Consider the following 22,284-nt stretch of genomic DNA (forward strand, 5'->3'; position numbering starts at 1 on the left):
GGCATGCCCTCGCGCACTTGGTTGGTTTCCTCCGGCTTCCTGAATTGACGGACCAGCAGACCTCTGCCCCACCCCATCTGCATCACACAGAGGGGAAAGGATGAGAACAGCGCTACAGGTTTGCAAATCACGCTCCATATGCACCCTCCTCGGGGTTTGTGCATGAACCGCCGCGCCTTCCCTCCCTCAGTGGCTGGCTGGCCCCCACACTAGTCTGCCTGTTCTGTTTCTAGCTGCACCCCCACATCTCCATTGCTGTTGGCCCCGGTGCAGGTCCACGCTTGGATGCTATGGGGCAGGTCCATGCTTATTGTGATCTGGAGTTTTGGACGTACTCCTTCCTAGGCTGGTGTGCATTCCTCCGTGGTGTTCTTGATGGAGCTCCGCCCTCTGATCGGCAGCCGTTCTTGCTGGCTCAGATCCCAGGTTTTACTGTATAATTTTCTGCATCTGGCTATTGATCCATCGCCTCAAGATGGTTCCTTCATTGGTTCTTCAAAGGGGCCTCCATCCATTTTGTCCTTTGATGATGATTCTCCGACGCCTCTTTATTAAGAACCACCTCTACAAGATGGCACCCGTTTTTAGGCCCACAAACCAAGGCTAAGTCCCACAGTGATCCTTTACCACAGCCTGGGCATCTATCAAAAGGGAAGTAGGACTAGCCCTCCTTAACTCGACTCACACCAGATCTTATGGTGGGAAACTGTAGTAGGGCAAATCCCTTCACTCAATCAGAGGACTAAAGATGAAGGTAGGACTCCCTTCTTGGGACATTTTAACAATGTCGGACATGTTTTCCAGCCCACTTATCTTGAATAATTTATTACACAGTCCCCTGATAGACTGTAGTAAGTCTATCGCTGCTGAGGCACACAGCCAACTTACCTGGGCTTACTTAATTCCTTCTTTACCCACAGTTCTTCTTGATGGTTTTCCTCAATAATCCCCCAGTTCCCCTAGTTTCCTTATGCTGTCTCCCTCCTCCATTTAACCTACTCCGAAGTCTAAAATGATCGCATCTAACATCCTGCTCTAAACTTACTCTGCTTATCCGCTAGGTCCTCTTTCATCCTATTTAGGCTTTAATTGATAAATAAAACTAGCTTCACCTCCATACTTACTGGGGCCCCTCCCTTGCCCCTCCCTTGCCAGGACAGACTATTAAAATGGAGATAAGTCCCGATCCCACAGGATCTAACGCCTTCATTATCAGTTACCCGCCTAACCTCTCTAAAAATGCAGCCAAGAAACACAAACATCGCATACTCAAGGCCAGACCCGAAACCTTTAATCTCAGACGTTTACTTCTGTGCAAACAAGGGTAGTATAGTTAATGACCTCATCTTCTACACCAGAAAACGAGCATGCTGGCGGAATGTTTTCTACTCCATGCTTCGAATATCAGGCACTATGAAGACACCTCATGGTCTCAAATTAACAACTGTGCCCTCGCTCACTCTCAACGTTAATGCCACTATCAACCTCTAAAACAATGGTATCATCCTAATCCAAGCCTCCAATGTCAACCTAGTTAAGATGGTCAATATCTTCCCTACACTCAAAAACACGGTCTTGGCGAAACCCATTGAACCCTACCCACACCCTACCATTACTCAGGACCTAACCAGTCCTGCCCCCACCACAGCCGGTAGGTCCTCACTCTTTCTAATACAGTCTTCCCCTTTAGAGGATCGCAGAGCCTCTCAGTCTCCTGTCGAACTGGCCCAACCCACTAGATCCCGACTCAGAAGGCAGGCGACACTATGGGTTCGCTCAGCTCGCAGTTCTCCAGTCCGATACTGACTCATTCTCAAGCTGAGAGGTTGCCTCGTGCCCTACCACCATTGCAAACAACAAAAGATCTGTCATTCTACACCACCCGCTAGGCCGGAGACCAGGCAATTGCCCTCCACAGACCATGATTGGCCAAACTCATTCAACCCTAAACAGACCATCCCTGACTCACAGGTGAATGTCCATCCCACCCTCTCTCTTTTACCAACTTCGCTATCCAAGCATCATGGAACACTGCTAGTCCCTAATCATCCACCTCCCCCCAGAAATCCGGATCACCGCCTTAGACCCCCCCTCAATTGAACATTTCCCCTTGTTCAGTTCCTTCCTCTCTTCTGCGAGTCTGCCCAGAGCCCCCCTATTGATAGAACTCGCATGGGCCAGCTTACCACACTCTATCTTGAAAACAATACCCCTACCTAACGCCCCCTCCCACCCCAGAAGAACGAACGCCTATCTGGCCTTGAATGATATCGATGACCTACTTAACTCTTACTTGCCTTCTCTAGACATCAACACGATCCCTCCGGGGCAAATTCAAGCCATCTACTCTAACCCGAACAGAGAAACCCCTCACAATCTCAGAGCCATTAATAATGACAACCTCATGAGAGTGAACATCATCTAGACTCCTTCCCCCTTACTCTGGTACGACTTAAATGCGCACTACACAACTGCAGGTCAGCCAGTAAACACGCCTCCGATATCTTCAACCTCATCCAACACAATGAGTTAGACATTATCATCCTCACTGAAACTTGGCTCAATCCCTCATCTACTCCTATCCTAGATCTCCTAGTGCCTCCTACCCACGACATAATTTGTCTAGACAGAGCTTTGAAGCTGGGTGGTGGACTAGCTTGTATACATCAGGGCAGACTATCGGTTTCCCATTCGGAGTCCTCTACGCCATCCTCCTGCAAATACCTTTGTCTCAACATTTCAAGTAACAACCTGCCGATGTGCAAAGTTCAAACTTTTTATCACCCCTCCGGGGGACAATCTCACCTTCATCGAACAATTAATGGAAATCATCTCTGGCAATGTGGACTGTATTGTCCCAAATCTTCCTCGGTGACTTCAGCAATCACTGGTCTAACCCTAATGACCAAGTTGTAACATGCCTAAAATCCTTCTTATGTGATCAAGAGTTGATTTAACATTGTGACCAACCAACCCATAATAAAGTAGAAATTCTAGATCTCATCATCACCAAAGAACACACCAACACATTGGATACCATTACCCTTTGCGATTGGTCCAACCATCACAGCATCTTCTTTTATATTAAGAGGGAGGTGTCTCTGAGGAAGGCTCAACCAACGAAATCGAAGATCTGGAAAAGGGATCTCAGCAATATCAATACAGATGAACTAGCAAACCATTGTAAATATGCCCTCTCCTCCCAAGCTGACATGTCTGAGGTTCAGGTACTCACTGACTTCTACAACTCTACAATCTCTAACATCATGGATTCCATTGCACCCCTCCAACAAAAAAATGCCTCAACAAAAATATCCAAATCGTGGTTCAACAACAATTTAAACTCGGAACACCGCAACCTTAGGGCAATTGAATGATCTTAGAGATCCAAACCTTCCTCGGATCAGCTAAAACTCCTTAGAGAGGTTAGGAGCTCCTACAACAAACAAATCAAGAGCGCTAAGGCATACAACTTCAGATCCCAACTCGATCAAGCCGCATATCGCCCCAAGAAACTTTTTGAACTGGTTAAACATCAATCGGTGAAAGCTCCAAACCACTCTGACTCTGGAGTCAGCCCACTCTCATCTGACGAACTTGCTGCTTTTTTAACTGAGAAATCAAGACTCATTAACATTGAACTCACTTCTAAGAAGGCTCTATTGCCATCCTTTGGGTCCACACGACCTCTTGCCCTCTTAGAGAAGGTCAAACCAATCAGCACGAGCACCAAGAACAGTGCCTAATGGGGCACCTTTACTCCCTTCAGTGAAAGAGACATCAACAAGATTCTTCAGAGTATCAACCCATCTAATCACTTCAGCAACCCGTTGCCTCCTTCCATCTTCAAACAAATCAAGAAGGTCATCATCCCCATCTGGACAAAGATTGTCAACGCTTCACTGTCACACGGCATGATCCCAGATTGCCTAAAAGCAGGTCAGGTATCATCTATACTGAAAAAAAATAATGCAGATAATGCTGACTTGAACAACTTCCGCCCTATCTCTAACATCCCTACCCTAGCCAAACTCCTGGAAAAATGCATCCAATCACAACTCAGATCAAGAATTTCCAACTCCTGGACCAGCATCAATCTGGCACAGCACTGAATTGCCTCTCACTCATGTTATGGATGACATTTAAAAAATGTCATCCACGCCACACCTCCGAACTCACCTGGACAGACCACCACTGCATCCACTTCTCCTTCTGGAAACCCCTCACACACAACCCCTCCCTACAGACCCCCCACCGCTGCTGGAGCAAAGTCTCCCAAGAACAACTACAGACAAACCTCGCGCTCAACCCTCCGACGAACCCCAACAACCTGTTGAAGGTGCACTCACCCTCGAACGCTGGATGAACGACTGCGCCAACACCGTCACCCCGCTGAAAAACCCCACCAGCAGAGACACCAGCAGAAGAGTCAGCTGGTTCACCCCGGAACTCCTCGACTCAAAACGAGCCTGCCGGAAACTGGAAAACATATGGCACAGCGACAAGACGCCAGACAGCCGCGCCGCCCACAAATACACCATCCGCAACCACCACCACCTCATCAGGACCGCCAAAAGGACCTCCTACTCAGACCGCCTTGACAACAATGCACACAACAGCAAGGAGCTCTTCACCATCGTGAAGGAACTCTCCAACCCTTGCTCCAACGCCAACGACATCCCACCCTCGCAAGCCCTGTGTGACTCCCTCGCCGCCTTCTTCCACCGGAAAATCACCGACATCCATGACAGCTTCAGACCCCGGACGTCCCCTGCCGACCACACCGCACCGAACCCACCGCACCCCACCGCCCATGACACCCTGACAACCTGGGCCAACGTGAGCATCGAGGACACAATCAAGACCATGGGAACTTTCCACTCCGGATCCCCGTCCAACCCTCTCCCGCACCACATCTTCAACGAAGCCAGCAATTTCCATCGCACCCCACCTGCACAAAATCATCAACCTCTCCCTCGAGACCGCCACCTTCCCTGAGAACTTGAAGCACGCTGAGATCAACACCCTACTGAAGAAACCCAAGGCGGATCCTAGCGACCTCAAGCACTTCCAGCCCATCTCCCTGCTTCCATTCCCAGCAAAGGTCATCGAGAAGATAGTAAACACCCAGCTCACCCGTCACCTCGAAGACAACAACATCCTGGACCCGTCCCAATCAGGATTCCGCAGCAACCACAGCAACGAGACCGCCCTCATCGCCACCACAGACGACATCAGGATCCTGCTGGACAACGGCGAGACGGCGGTCCTCATCCTCCTGGACCTCTCCGCTGCCTTCGACACCGTCTGCCACCGCACACTACGCTTGCGCCTCCACGACGCAGGGATCCGAGACAAGGTCCTTGACTGGACCACCTCCTTCCTCTCCAGCAGAACTCAGAGAGTCTGCCTCCCCGTACCGATCGGATGCCTCCAAGATCATCTGCGGCGTCCCTCAGGGATCTTCCCTCAGCCCGATGCTGTTCAACGTCTACATGGCTCCACTATCACGCATCGCCTGACAACACGACCTCAACATAATCTCCTACGCCGACGACACTCAGCTGATCCTCTCCCTCACCAAGGACCCCTCACCGCCAAATCCAACCTCCACCTGGGAATGAAGGCCGTCACAGACTGGATGGAGGACAGCTGCCTCAAACTGAACACAGACAAGATGGAAATCCTCACCCTCGGGTCCAACCCCTCCGCCTGGGACGACTCCTGGTGGCCCACGTCACTGGGGTGCCCCCCGGCACCCACCGACTACGCACGCAACCTGGGAGTCATCCTCGACTCGAAACTCTCCATGGCCAAACAAGTCAATGCAGTCTCCTCCACCTGCTTCAACACCCTCTGAATGTTTCGCAAGATCTACAGATGGATCCCGACAAACACGAGGAAGACTGTCACCCAGGCCCTAGTCAGTAGCAGACTCGACTACGGAATCGCCCTCTACGCCGGAGCCTCGGCCAAGCTCATCAACAGACTACAGAGAATCCAGAACGTCTCTGCACACCTGATCCTCGATGTCCCGCGCCGCGACCACATCACCCCCACCTGAGTAACCTGCACTGGCTCCCAGTCGACAAAAGAATCTCCTTCAAGCTCCTGATCCACGCACACAAAGCTCTCCACAAAACCGGCCCAGCCTATCTCAACAGTCGGCTCTCCTTCTACGTACCCAACAGGAAACTTCGCTCCGCTGACCTCTCCCTGGCCACAGTACCAAGCATCCGGAGAGCCACTTCCGGAGGCAGATCCTTCTCCTATCGAGCCGCTAGAACCTGGAACACCCTCCCCCTCATCCTCCACCATATCCCACAGCGAGTGGGAATAACAGTCCAAAAGGCAAGCGGTATTTAAAGACCGCAGTCCCAAACTCAGGTACGAGAACAGTTTCTTGCCAAACTGCTCCAACCTCTTGGATTCCCTATCCGGAGGAGCGGACGGGAAGGAGGATTGGGAGGTTGAGGCCTGGATAACCAGGCTCTCGGGTGGGGTGGTGGGAGAGGAATGTGGGGTCGCCTGGAGCAGGGCGGTGGCGCCGGGCAACGTTCCTGTCCACAGGAGGGACTGTGGAGGGCTTTGACCAAGTGCCCTGGAGAACATCAATGAGGGCCTCATTAAACTGCAGCAGAGGCTCAGTGGAGCTTGCTGTCGGTTGAAGGACCTCGGTGAGGACGTTAGTCCTCACAGCCACAGCAGGCAACTCAAGCCCTAGGGCTTCGGCCGCCTTGCGCAGCACCACAGAAAAGGCTGCACCTTCCTCCGAGGCCACAGTCGGCGGAGAGATGAATCCAGCGTCAGGAGAGGTATCCAAACCGCTGGCGTCCCCCAATTCCTCTGCCCAGTCCTGAGACAATTGGGCCTGTTCGGCCAGAGGGTCCTGAGACCCCTCCCAGTCGCCCTCATCATCCCATTCCTGGTAGACAGGAGGAATGATCGGAGCCAGACGGTGGATGAAGCGGTCACCCATCGGCGCCAGTAACGGCGTCGGACGGCGCCGTACCGGTGCCGGGTCTGGAATAGGGCTAAACTGAGGCTCGACACATGCGGGGATGGCATCGGGGACGGAACCGGTGTCGGCGCCGGTGGAGGAGGCGTTGTGAGGTCGACCGGCACCGGCAGAGATCCAGGCCTGGATCCCTCGGGGACCTGCGGTGTCGGGCCGGAGCTGCCGGCATGCGAGGTCACCCAGTCAAACCTGCGGGGCCCGAAGGCGCGCCGGCAGGCGTCGACGGCGGAGCCAGAGTCCTCATGGCCGAGAGGAAGGCACTGACCTCTGCCGGAGTCGCGTCAGTCCCAGGGACCGGAGGGTATGGGGATGAGCGTGGCTCCTGCAGCTCCGACGGAGCAGCGCAGGTGGAACCACCCGGACCCTCGGCTGGGTCGCGCGACCGGCGAGGGGAGTCCGAAGAGCGAGGACGCCGCTTGGACTTCTTAGAATGTTTGGAGTGACGGGACTTACCCGAAGATCCCGACGAGCGATGTCGATGGCTGCGGCTCCGCGAACGGTCCTTTGACCGGGACCGAGAGCGACGCGGAGTCGAGTGTCAAAGCTCGAGTAGCTTACGGGACCGCTCCCGCCTAGCCTTCGACGTCAAGGCATGACAGTCGGGGCACGACTCCGCGTCATGGTCGGCCCCCAGGCAGTACAGGCACCGGCGATGGTGATCCGTTACCGACATCAGTCGCTGACAGGCGTCACAATGCTTGAATCCAGGCATCCTACCGGCACCAGATGTCGAGTCGAGTAACCAAAAGAGGTCAAAAAGTTAGTCAAAAAGTGACTAGGGGTAAGCTCTTCCCGGATCGGCGCTTACTGGCGCGGAAAAAAGAACTGACGTCAGTGCGCGAGGGCGGCGTCTAAGTACTCCGACGACGTCATTTCGGCGCACGACGCCAACGACGGACGCGGAGCCACAGACGACGCCTAGCGACGCGCAAGCGGTTTTCCTACAAAAATCTTTCCGGATCCAGCCTGACGCCTGGGGATATTCTGAGGTGAGGAATCTAACTAACGTGTTTCTTTCAGATATACTCAAATATCACTTAACATAAAATTAATTAATTAATTACTGCTAAAAATGTAACACACAGATAAAAAAAGCTATCCTTACACAAAAAAATTATCATCTATACTGAAAAAAAATAATGCAGATAATGCTGACTTGAACAACTTCCGCCCTATCTCTAACATCCCTACCCTAGCCAAACTCCTGGAAAAATGCGTCCAATCACAACTCAGATCAAGAATTTCCAACTCCTGGACCAGCATCAATCTGGCACAGCACTGAATTGCCTCTCACTCATGTTATGGATGACATTTAAAAAATGTCATCCACGCCACACCTCCGAACTCACCTGGACAGACCACCACTTCATCCACTTCTCCTTCTGGAAACCCCTCACACACAACCCCTCCCTACAGACCCCCCACCGCTGCTGGAGCAAAGTCTCCCAAGAACAACTACAGACAAACCTCGCGCTCAACCCTCTGACGAACCCCAACAACCTGTTGAAGGTGCACTCACCCTCGAACGCTGGATGAACGACTGCGCCAACACCGTCACCCCGCTGAAAAACCCCACCAGCAGAGACACCAGCAGAAGAGTCAGCTGGTTCACCCCGGAACTCCTCGACTCAAAACGAGCCTGCCGGAAACTGGAAAACATATGGCACAGCGACAAGACGCCAGACAGCCGCGCCGCCCACAAATACACCATCCGCAACCACCACCACCTCATCAGGACCGCCAAAAGGACCTCCTACTCAGACCGCCTTGACAACAATGCACACAACAGCAAGGAGCTCTTCACCATCGTGAAGGAACTCTCCAACCCCTGCTCCAACGCCAACGACATCCCACCCTCGCAAGCCCTGTGCGACTCCCTCGCCGCCTTCTTCCACCGGAAAATCACCGACATCCATGACAGCTTCAGACCCCGGACGTCCCCTGCCGACCACACCGCACCGAACCCACCGCACCCCACCGCCCATGACACCCTGACAACCTGGGCCAACGTGAGCATCGAGGACACAATCAAGACCATGGGAACTTTCCACTCCGGATCCCCGTCCAACCCTCTCCCGCACCACATCTTCAACGAAGCCAGCAATTTCCATCGCACCCCACCTGCACAAAATCATCAACCTCTCCCTCGAGACGCCACCTTCCCTGAGAACTTGAAGCACGCTGAGATCAACACCCTACTGAAGAAACCCAAGGCGGATCCGAGCGACCTCAAGCACTTCCAGCCCATCTCCCTGCTTCCGTTCCCAGCAAAGGTCATCGAGAAGATAGTAAACACCCAGCTCACCCGTCACCTCGAAGACAACAACATCCTGGACCCGTCCCAATCAGGATTCCGCAGCAACCACAGCAACGAGACCGCCCTCATCGCCACCACAGACGACATCAGGATCCTGCTGGACAACGGCGAGACGGCGGTCCTCATCCTCCTGGACCTCTCCGCTGCCTTCGACACCATCTGCCACCGCACACTACGCTTGCGCCTCCACGACGCAGGGATCCGAGACAAGGTCCTTGACTGGACCACCTCCTTCCTCTCCAGCAGAACTCAGAGAGTCTGCCTCCCCGTACCGATCGGATGCCTCCAAGATCATCTGCGGCGTCCCTCAGGGATCTTCCCTCAGCCCGATGCTGTTCAACGTCTACATGGCTCCACTATCACGCATCGCCTGACAACACGACCTCAACATAATCTCCTACGCCGACGACACTCAGCTGATCCTCTCCCTCACCAAGGACCCCTCACCGCCAAATCCAACCTCCACCTGGGAATGAAGGCCATCGCAGACTGGATGGAGGACAGCTGCCTCAAACTGAACACAGACAAGATGGAAATCCTCACCCTCGGGTCCAACCCCTCCGCCTGGGACGACTCCTGGTGGCCCACGTCACTGGGGTGCCCCCCGGCACCCACCGACTACGCACGCAACCTGGGAGTCATCCTCGACTCGAAACTCTCCATGGCCAAACAAGTCAATGCAGTCTCCTCCACCTGCTTCAACACCCTCTGAATGCTTCGCAAGATCTACAGATGGATCCCGACAAACACGAGGAAGACTGTCACCCAGGCCCTAGTCAGCAGCAGACTCGACTACGGAATCGCCCTCTACGCCGGAGCCTCGGCCAAGCTCATCAACAGACTACAGAGAATCCAGAACGTCTCTGCACACCTGATCCTCGACGTCCCGCGCCGCGACCACATCACCCCCACCTGAGGAACCTGCACTGGCTCCCAGTCGACAAAAGAATCTCCTTCAAGCTCCTGATCCACGCACACAAAGCTCTCCACAAAACCGGCCCAGCCTATCTCAACAGTCGGCTCTCCTTCTACGTACCCAACAGGAAACTTCGCTCCGCTGACCTCTCCCTGGCCACGGTACCAAGCATCCGGAGAGCCACTTCCGGAGGCAGATCCTTCTCCTATCAAGCCGCTAGAACCTGGAACACCCTCCCCCTCTACCTGCGACAAACCGAAGACTTGCTGACCTTCAGGAGACAACTCAAGACCTGGCTCTTTGACCAATAACAGCAGCAGCCCCCCCCCCCCCCCCCAGCGCCTTGAAACCCTCACAGGTATGTAGTGCGCTTTACAAATTATTGATTGATTGATTGATTGACCAAAATGAATCCATCCTCCTAATCCTCCTTGGCCTCTCCTCTGCGTTTGACACTGTCAATCCTGACAACCTCCTATTCATTTTGAAGAACAGGATGGGCCTCTCTGACCAGGTGTTACAATTGTTCTCATCCTTCCTCCACCGCAGATCACTTGTTCTTGGAACCATTAGCTAATGCACTAAATTCCACAAACATTCTCTTCCATATGTATGCAGACGATACACAACTTTAGCTGAAAATCTCCTACCCGGATAAGCTAATTTCACTCAACACTACTCTAACCTCTACTCAAAACTTGTTAACTGAGAACCACGTCCTGCTCAACACCTCCAAAACAGAATTCCTTCTCATTTCTCCTCCGAATCATTTCCCCAAGTTAGACCTTTGGATGAATCACCTCACTGCCTTCAACTGCTCTACCCTCATTATTGACTCTGCCAAATCTCTCAGAATCACCCTGGACAAGCATCTGAACATGAAGAATCATATCAGCAATGTGTGCAAGGGAGCTAATCACCTGAGGAGGATACTCGGGAATATCAAACCATTCCTTCCACAAGCTGATTTCAAGCAGGTGGTCCACGGGCTTGTTTTGCCGAGACTAGACTATGGCAGTGCTATGCTCTGTGACCTCCCCAAATATACCCAGGCCCCACTAATGGCATCATTGAACTCTGCTGCCAGATTCGTTAGGGGTACCAAAAGATATGCACACATATCCCCAATCCTAAAATCCTGTAAGTGGTTGCCCTATGAAGCACAAATTTAGCTAAAGATTGCCTGTCTGTCTCACAAAGCCCTCCATTTCAAAACCCCCAGTTACCTAGCGCAAAAGCTTGAATCATCCAGAGGTGGTAGACCCTCAAGAAGTGCTAACTCTTTCCTCCTGAAACCACAGATCTTTCGCAAAAAGAAAACGTGTCACCGAGCTTTCTCCAGCGCTGCCTCGAAGATCTGGAAATCTATTCCACCGGAAATACGCAGAATCTCCTCCACGGTTGCTTTCAAATTGGGGGCCAAAAGAAATCCTTATGAACAAGCTCTCACCTTAAATGGGTTAGGATCATCTGCTCTAAGTCAATGGACCTACAACTTTACGACCTGCACTTGGTGCTACTCTTCTTTAACCTATCTTTTGCTACCCTCTTAGCTCGCTATGTATCAGTTACTCTCTTCTGACCCCTTTTGTTTTCTGATTGTTCTGTTTTGGTATCCCTATCTGAGGTTGATACTGCATTTATTACCTACCTTCCCTCCAATTGTAAAGCGCTCTGATATCCTTCGGGATCATGTTCATAAATAAAGAAGATAAGGCGGAGGACAGTTGTGTACAAGTTTACATAAAATTTGGTTTTGATGCTTGTATATACAATTTTGGGTTTTATTACAGTACTCCTATTATGGTAATCATTTTCTTTATCCCGTAATCATATTCTCATCTATATCATATATCCTATAATTCACATATATATCATATATCACACATTTGTACAATAATTGTATTCTTTGTACAGTAATCATATTCTTTGTATAGAGTGAGATGCATGATGTAAGTGTACATGTGGTGTACACTAAACAAAAAGTAAAAGTAAGTAAGTGTAAGTTGTCAGCACTAGTTAAGCGATATAAGGTTGTAGCGACTTGATGTCCGAGTTGAAATAAACCATAAAGTGGACTCCTTTTGAGTGGTCGAACTTGTGTAATGCATCAGTACCCTGGAGAGTAAATTATGGGAATCTAGAATTTTCAGGGAGGTTTAAAATTGAAGAAAGTGACATCAAGTGAGTCCCACATCGGCATAAAATGAGGGTGCAATGGAGAGAATTGAAGAGAGATATTGTCAGCGTATCTAAGGAAGCAAAGCCATTCTTCACACATCCAGAAGGAGACTATCTTGGTGTTTTTCCAGTTGTTAAGAATTAGTTTGCATGCAAGTGTAAGTAGTAGGTCTAAAAGACAGCAATAATTTTCATTCTGTAGTTGAGGGTCTAGGTAGCTCAATGTTGAGTTTTTTTTAATGCATCCTTAGATCTTGTTGAAGTAGGTTTGTATAGTGGGGCATATGGTCCAAGTCTCCCTTGTGCAGGTAGCAGTTCCAGCAAATCGGGCTTTGACTAAGGTTATGTTTATAAATTCTTGATGGGGTCCAGTATGCTCTATTAATCATCATATATTTTGCTTGGGATAGCGAAGGTGCGATCTTGTTTATAAAAGGGGTTCTATGTATATATATACTTCTCCAGTCAAAGTCTATGTTTTTGGTGTTTAGTTCTGATTCCCATTTGAGTTCATTACGGATATGGGACTTACAAGGGTTTGGAAGCAATAATTTATATATTTCAGAAACTGTGTGTCTGGTTTTCAGCAGTTGAGCCATCAGAGGAAGTAGGGATGGGTTTGTAGGATTTCTTGATTGTTTTGTGATCTGTACGTTTAATTTTTAAAATGTATAAAAGTACATATTATCTAAGCTAAACCGCGTTTGCAGGCTAGAGAAAGGCTGGGTTAGACTGTCCACAAAGATGTCGTTGATCCCACTTATTTAACCAGTTTTGCCAGTATTTTAATTGATCAACAATTTTGAATTTATAATTATACCATATGACGGCCTAGTTAGAATAGCTTTTTTTGTTCTGAGATTGACAATCTAGTTGCAGGGGGGCTTGTTTAGTATTCTGAATGATATACTTGAAGTGTGGGAGGTGGGAAGTATGCATTGTTAAGATTGCAGGGAGGAGGATGTTGTTTAAAAGTGATTTTTCTATGTTCACCCATATCAGTTGATACACTAAGTCATTAACGAACCAGTAGAAACCCTGTTTACAAAGAAAGGCTGTTTGATAATTTCTGAATTTGGGCCTAGTCCCACTCTCTCTTTAGTCAATTGAATTTTTTAAGTGATATTCTCATTTTCTTTCCTTGCCAAAGGAAGGTATTAAAAGTTTTGTTTATCTTTTTTAAGAAATCCTCAGACAAGGTCATTGGGAGCATGCTAATGAGATAGTTAATCAGTTACATAACCATAATTTTTAAAGTGTTGTCTCTTCCCCACCAGGATAAACGTTTGGGTGACAAACTATCAAGTAATGAGTTAATTTCTTTAATCAGGGTATTTTCATTAGTATGCAGGGTGGTGATTAGGTCCTTGGTGAATTCTAAAGTATTTAATGCAACCTGGCTGCCATGTCAATCCAGAGTCCTCGATTGTTTCTTTGTTAGCTTAGTTGTTAGGAAGTTTAACTTCGATGTTATCTTTATTGAGCATATACTCAGAAATACCTGAGAATCTTTGTATCGAAGACATTATGGCCAGTATTGCCGTTCCTGCATTTTCAGAAATTAACAGGACGTCATCTGCGTATGCGGTAAAATCAAGTGCAGTATTGCCTGGTATGTCATGGTTTTCTCTTAGATGGTATAGGAAAGGTTCTATGGCTAATAGGACAAGAGAGGGGGACAGCAGGCAGCTGTGTCCGGTTTCCTATCTTAGATCAAAGGAGGAAGAGATAGGGCCTCCGGCTCTTACTTTGGCACTTGGTTTGTGATACATGGCCAAGATCAAGCGATTGAGGCCTGGTGCCTTACCCGTTTTAAGTCTTCTTATAGTTTCTTCAATTTATTGTGTAGATATTCTGCCATTGATTGAATTCTTATATTGCTCTGTAGGTGTGAGTAGAGTACTCTCAGCCAAATAACTTTGGCATTTTGAGAGGTCCAGAGTAGTGTTTTTATCATATAGATTTTGATAATATTCTTTAAATATGTCTGCTATTTTATTCGGGTTAGTATGTACGGATCCGTCCTTATCCTTTAGTGCATTAATGGTGTATTTTTGGAGTTTGAAATTCAAATATGATGCTAGAATTTTCCCCGCTTTATTAGAGTCACATAGTCTGATGCTTTTTTGTTTGTTGATCCAGATGCCCGCTCTGGTGCTTGCTATTTTATTTTACTCGTATTTCTTATTCACTATTTTATTTAGGAGTCGGCTGCCTCTAGAGGATATGTGTTGTTTTTCAGTTTTGGGATGTGTTTTTCTAACTTTTGCAGATTGCTGTTGGCCTCTTTATTCATGGTGCCTTTTATTTTAAGTATCACCCCTCTTATTGTTGTTTCATGCTTCCCATCGTGTTAGCTCTGATGTGTCGCCTACTTTATTTTCAGTGAGGATGTTTCTAATAGCCACTTCAATGAGTTGTTTATTGATTTCAGACAATATGATTTCATCATTGAATCTCCAAAGAGGTTGTTTTGTTCAAGGTGCGGGATCGGTAATAGACAGTGTAATACAGGAGTGATCTGAGATCTCCATAAACTTGATGGTAGTCAGGTTGATCTTGTTTATGGAATTTCCAGATATAAGTAGTTAATCAATGCGTGAGTTGTGGGGGAATGAGTAAAAAGTATAGTCCCTTTCTGTAGGGGTCTGTGAACTCCAGGCGTAGATCAGATTACATTGTCTGCCTCAGTTTCTGAGTACTTTATATGATTTGTTAGGGCAGAAGGGGCATTGTGAGTTTCTGTCCAGTATAGGGTCGATGGGTAGGTTAAGATCTCTAGCAAGTATGAGTGTAGCTGAGTCAGGAATCAAATTGAGTTGTGTTAAGAGTTCCTCCCCCAAGGAGGGGTAATCTTTGGTGGGTGCATATATATATTGGCAACAAAGAATTATGTGTTGTGTTTGGTTAATTTCGATATAGCCCATCTTCCCAGCATATTTTGTCTACTGCGCCTGAGCCCGCTACATCAGAGTACTGATAGTTCCTAAGTGAGAGTTGTGTAGGGTCAATCTTTGTTTTCTGCAGAAGTATAGTGTTGCCTTTCTGCTTGTATATGTAGTCAACAATTTCCTTTTTTTTAATTGGATGATTGATAACAGGGATATTATTTTAATGTTCTGTTGTGGCAACATCATCACTAGAGTTTAGTAGTTGGTCTATAAAAGAGAACTCTCCAGAAAAGGGTGTTTAACTTGCTCTATGCTGTCTAGCGGTTGATATAATGTGATAATAGTGTTCGAGCAGACTTGCGTTGGTATAGACGTCACCACTGGGGCAAGCTAGGGGAATGCTTAAGTGCCACTTATGGTTTTGTTATGGAATCAAGTCTGCAGTGTGGTGTATTTTCTTAGTAGTGATGTGTATTGTCTTTATTACAGTATATATGTTGTGTGTTTTGGTACTCTCATAGCAGTGCTGAAAGAAGAAATACAAGAAATAACCTTTACAGAACAGTTGAAAAAAAGCATTAAAAACATACCGAAATAAACAGTACCCTCCCCCTATTGACATTCCCACCTCCACTCATCCCCCCCATTAACAAACAGGCTTGGCGAAAGGAGGAAGGAACACTCCTCCAGTAAAACAGAAATTCAAGACAAATGATATGCATGAAACAGGTAGAGTTAAAGCAAAGTTCTCTGACAGACTTCTTCCTTAATTATTTTTTAAACATAAGAAATAATAGTATTCAGCTCTATCCCTGTGGATAACTATAACAGCAAACCAACAGAAACTAGTGGTCGTCTGACCCATTATATATATATATAGCCTAGTTAGTAGATGATTTGTCTCTTATGTTAAGTGTTCTAGGTTACATTCATCTAAACTGGATGGTGAATATGTCCATATGGTCAACAGATAAGTAAGACTGGCAGTTTAATAGCAAAATGAATAGAACAAGCAGTGGTCATAATAACCATAGTACATCACTTAGCTGCTTCTTCTCAGTTATTGGTTCCAGATCTTCTTCAAAGATTATACATTTTGCATTGCGGATACAGTAGTGGTCAAAAGCTTAGAGATAATGGTGATGAAGATAGACCAGTCCACTAGGTTACGTTGGAGCATCTACCAGATCAGTACCTCCTATATAGCTGCTCAAAATAGGAGGTTAATGTCAATGTTTCAATTTCAAATTAGATCGGCTGCTAGCGGTTGAGATGTCCATTAGCGCCTCTTCCTTATCGTCGAGGAATTTCTTGAGAGTGATGTGATCAATGAAGATGCGTGGAGTGCCTTGAACCAGAATGCAATATTTTACGGGGCCTGCAAAAGAGAACTGGTAGCTCATGGCTTTCAATTTTGGGAGGAGGGCTAGGAAGCCTTTTCTTGTTTCCACTGTAGATTTATGGTAGTCCTGAGATATGAAAAATGTATTACCCTTCCATAGTATATGATGATTGTTTTCTAATGAAAGACAAGATCAACTCAAATCAAATTCAAGAGGTTTATTAAATCACAGATTTGTGACTTGTGAAAACCTTTTCTCTAGAAAGGTGATGCATGAATCTGCTGAGTCTTCTTCTCCTTCTGGTATTCTAAAGATCCATAGGTTTCCGTGCCTGTTCCTGTCATCCAGCTCTGAAAGGTGTTTGGCAAGTGAATTTGTGGTGATGTTGAGCGTTTGGATGAATTTACCCATTTTAGCATCTGAGTACTGCAAATAGCTAATTCTACTCTCGGCCTCTGCGATTCTCGTGTTAGTTTCTCCGATGTCTTGGCGGATTGCAGTGTTCTCACTCTGCATATTATCAATGCTTTCTTTAGTGGAATTGGCTAATTTGTGTACATCCGCAAGCATTTTTAGGATTATCTCCACAGTGACATATATGTCCTGTTTATTTTTGACTGGTGAGTCCGGGCTCTGTGGATCGGATTTGACCCTTTTTAAGCTCGTTTTATTTTAATTTTGCACCATATTTAAATGAGAGGTTTGCTTTTGAGTAGGCAGGTTTGCTGATTGATGTCGTTTCTTGGTGCTCCTTTGAGTTTGGTGATTCTGTCAGGGCAATTCAGTGGTCAGGTGACAGAGCACTGGGCAAGTCCTCACCTTCTGTCAGTTGGTTGGTACCAAGCAACTTCATCGGTATATCTGTTGCTAACAGTCACTTAATAATTTCGCTCCTGTGTGCTACACATTTAAGAACAGCAATTGTAATGCTTACAACAGTCTCATCACATATTCTTCATTCCAGATATGAAATCTGGACTTAGTCATGAATCCCCTCTCTGACCACAAATGTCTAAACGCATGGACCACACCAAAGCCAAATTGGCTGTCGTTTAATATTGTCACCTGCAATTGATCTGAAAGATAACATGCTCAAGTAAGAGCCAGCAGTTCTGCCACTTGAGCAGAGGTAAAAGCTCAAAACCAGCAGGCTTCTGCCACTTCCTGAATTGCGCAAAGAACATTCTCTTAGGCATGAGCCATAAACAAATATTAAATAGTCTTGCTCATCAAGGGTTCATCCTTAATATCAGGTTGTGGCTTAGTGCATAAATCCGTGACACTGAGACAGTCATACTCAACCTCATTCCCATCAATCTCATTTTCAGGCAAAGATAACAATGAAGCTGGAATAAAAGATTGACATCTTTTCAAAGGGATATTCTCTGCTGCAAGTATCAATTGTTCATATTTTGTGAGTCTGCTGTTTGTCATACGCTGAATTTTCTTTTCATTTGTGTGAGTAAACTTTCCACTGAACGAGGGCTCATCATTGTAAAAGGATGTCTCATGACTAAACTCTTGCTTCTCTCGTTACTGATACCAACCGCTGCACTCACTTTAAGGGACTGTCCTGCGGCAACTGGGTCAAGGGTAATCAAAAAATATGCCACAGCTCTTCTGGATTCTCCATGCCACTGTAAACACTTAGAGAGTGCAGCCCTCCCTCTTCTTGCAAAATGAAGTGAACATTTTCCTGTAATCTGGCATTCCCATCGGCATGGTATGACAGACTTTCTTTCAGCTGTAGGAACACTTTTCAGTAGTCAGTGCCCCATGGAAGCAGATTAGGCACATCTTTGCACGTCAGTCTCAGTAAAAGCTTGCCCATTAGGGAAAGTTGGGTATCCACTGTCTACAGCAGCCCACTAGTCCTAGAAACATTCTGACTTCTCTCTTTTTATTTTAGGTGGATTGATTTTCAAAATTGCAGTAACTCTTTTGTGACACCTTCCTTGTCCCTTTTTCAATTAGATGTCCTAAATACGAGACCTCTTATTGGCAGTATTGATACTTGCTTGGGGACTTTATGGTTTGCTCTCAGCCAAATGATTTACCAAGGCAATTGTATCCTGTTTGCAGTCTTCTTGTATACTTGAGACCACAATTAGATCATAAATATAATGTACAAGAACTGAATTGCAGGGCATTTATATGGTCTTTATATTCTTTTCCACGATCTGATGAAAGCTCACTGGGCTTTCGGCATAAGCTTGAGGGATTGGGCACCATGCTAGAATTCTGTTCTGAAATTTTAAAGAGAACAAAAAATGGTTATCCTAATGCAATGGGATGGTGAAGAAGGCCTGGCAAAGGGACACTACAGAGAACCACTCAGCATCACAGCGAATCTGAAACAATATTGTACCTGGATTCGCTACCATGGGACAACATGAGATGACTATAACTATAGTTTTTTGTAAGTACTGCATGATTCTACATTTGTCATTCAGCTTCTGTAAGCCCATGATTGACAAATTGCAAGGACTTGGACTATCTCTCTTAAAATTTCCTGTCATAAATTGTGATTTCAGCCACTGTCTTGAGTGTGAGATTGTCTGGTGGCATTCTCAGAAATTGCAGCATTTGGTCTAATCGTTATTCAAAGGGGCTCTACACCTTTAATGAGTGCAAGGTCTCTCCCTCACAAATCTCATACTTCAGGTTTTACAGTATTTTGTAAATTGGAAGGTATGTCCTCTACCACTCTCACAAGGAACAATCCAATCGCTGTTCCTTGTCTGGCCATTTTATATTCAATATTTTCATCATGCTTTTGGAAGAAAACACCTTCCGTGTACAGTAAATTGTGCAGTTTACTTTGCACAAAGATCCCTTTCTTACAGATTTACAGGACTTGAATCACACACAACAAACTGATGATCTCCTGCAAATGAGCCTATTTTTACAGAAACATTTTGTGAGACAGGGTTAGTTATTTGCTTGTTTATGACACCTACAGCTTGGATCTTTTTTCCCCAAGAGGAGTAGGTCAAGGACTTCCGCTATTCTGACAGTGGAACAGGTAGCTCCTGTGTCCATTAAGAATGACACTTAGTGGCAATTTACCCCACGTTTACAAATGGGCCACGTTGGCCTACCAATAAGACTGCGCCAAATACACAATCTTCCTCCCCCTCAGGCAGTGTTATTGGGAATTTTTGGAATCAAAGCTCTTATTCTCATACGTAAGGAATTGTTTAAATGGATTCTGATTCCAGAAAGGATTTGTGATTGCTCTCAGTGCTTAAATTAATATTAAATCTGGGGTTACACATGTTCTGTGGAGCCATCAGAGCTTGTGGGACCTGTGTAATAGAGGCTTGTGATTTGGAGTTTGCATTCGCTGAACTGGGACATTCTGCATTTGAGTCAGATTTACACTTTGCATTTGCCCGTCACCACATACTCAATTAGGACTTTATCGACATTCACTCTTCTAATGCCTTAGCTTGTTACAATAAAGACAAGGAGTCAACCTCTTTAACACTGCAATATTTCCCTGTGAATTTAGATCAACCGGAACACCCTGACCTCTTCCTTGTGGCACACCAACTCCACTGTGCACCATTTGACCTCCATTCTGGTAAACAACACTTTGCATTCAACCAAAATTCCCTACATAAGGCTGATTTTGAAAGCCTTTCTGAGCCAGCTTTGTCTGCTTAAGCATGAACTTCTCTTTAATCCTTTTCTGCTTCATATCCTGTTCATCACTACAGAACTTAGTATACCTCAGGATCTCATCTAAAGGTTTAGTCTGCCAGCAAATCACATTCTGTTGTATGTCAAATTGAGCTCTTGGTGCAACCCAAGAATGAATTGTGACACAAAGCTTTTCATATCTCCCCTTTTTGGATTTTCTTGTCAACTGTGCTGTTTAAACACCTGTAACTACCCTTAATAGTTGGTATGAAATGATTAGTTTGATTCCTGTGTCATCCTATTGATCTTCAACGAATCAATGCCCTTAGCTGAAACCTTTCCCTTCAAGGAAGTAATCACCAAATTATACTTTGTCATCACCATATACGAAGGTGCACGGGTTCGTGGAACCCCTGGTGGCTCTATAATTGGCCACTTCATGGCTATTTTACTATCAGCCTATACATTACTCATACATCCATGTCGAAAAAAGTATTCAAATCTGCCCACAAAATCTTTGACATTTTCACAAATCTGTCAACCCGAGGATACCATTGAGCAGGATTCTCTCTCAGTTTAGGGAAGTTGTTTGTGAATGTCAGAAAATCACCCTGACTCCATTACACATGAACATTCTCTCCACCGGGTATCTCCCTCATAGGGTATGCTAAAGTCTTATATTCATCTGGGGGTACTGGAGGTGGTTTACCACTTAATTCTACAATGTCATGTCTCTAATCTGGCAAAATGACTCCATTTCCACATGCATTCAACCATTTTGTCAATGTGTAGCTTCCTTACTGAAGATATCATAGCGACAATTGCTTCATCATCTAAAAGTGCCCTGAAACTTTTCTGTAAGGATCTCTTAGAGAGATCTACCTCAAATTTGTCTGACAATTATGTTAATTATTCATGTGTAATAGTTGCATGCCTTGTAATTTCCTTACTCAGGTATATCAATTCATTTTCCTGAAAATGATTCAAATGTGATATGTCTAAACATCGCCTAATGATTTGTAACAGTTCCACCTTTAATTGTGGTACATCTATTGGTCTAGCCTTCACTTGACTTGAGGGTGGTGTCTCTGTAGCCACCGTTACCCTACTCTCATTGGAGTTGTAAAATAATTATTCTCCCTTCTCTTAAAGTCTGAACATCTCGTGGTGGGGTCCTGTCAACAATCTGTGAGTTTTTTGACATTGGGATGAACCCTGTCACAACTACTCCACCTACAGCTTCTGGAACAACAGAATCCAGGGAAATGTTTATTGGTGTGCATAAAACTGGAATTGCTAACATCGGAGCTGATATGACATGTGGCAGTGGAGCAAGAAAGGTCGCAATGTAAAATGCACCACTGGAGCAATTAGAGTAGTAGCTGTTTCAGCAAGTGCAACTGCAATCAAACGTGCTGGGAATAGTCCCCCAATCTGAACTACATTACAGTCAACAGGGGCTATGGCAACTGTACCACTAGATGTTATAGTGCATCCAACATATCATCCCCAGATTCACTATCAGTATCAATTTTCCTGGCAGTATTATCATCTAAATTTCCAAGCTTTATATTCTTTTTAGGCTTTTCTGTGGTCAATGCAGGGTGCAATCTTGCTCCCTCAAGTACACATTTCCTCCATCTATGCTTTTCGTCAGCCCATTTAGCATCAGCATAATTACACACAGCTGTTTTTGCTTTACTCTTAACCTTTCTTTCTTTTTGGTATGAGCTGAACGCTCCCAAGCATTTAATGCTTCATATTGTACAGGTCCAGGAGGTGGTTTCATATCATAAATTATTCACCTTAAAATTTCAATAAACTTTAAATCAAATTTGTCATACAGTGGAAATCGTAATGCTCCCTCCTTTTCGGTGACCATGTGTCATTAACAAAGTCACAAACATGTTTGAAACCCTACAATTGTAATATAATGACCTGGCATATCTTCCAGTGGATCCTCCTTGCCCTCA

Source organism: Triturus cristatus, chromosome 2_1 (assembly GCF_964204655.1).
Source record: "Triturus cristatus chromosome 2_1, aTriCri1.1, whole genome shotgun sequence".
Lineage (NCBI taxonomy): Eukaryota > Metazoa > Chordata > Amphibia > Caudata > Salamandridae > Triturus > Triturus cristatus.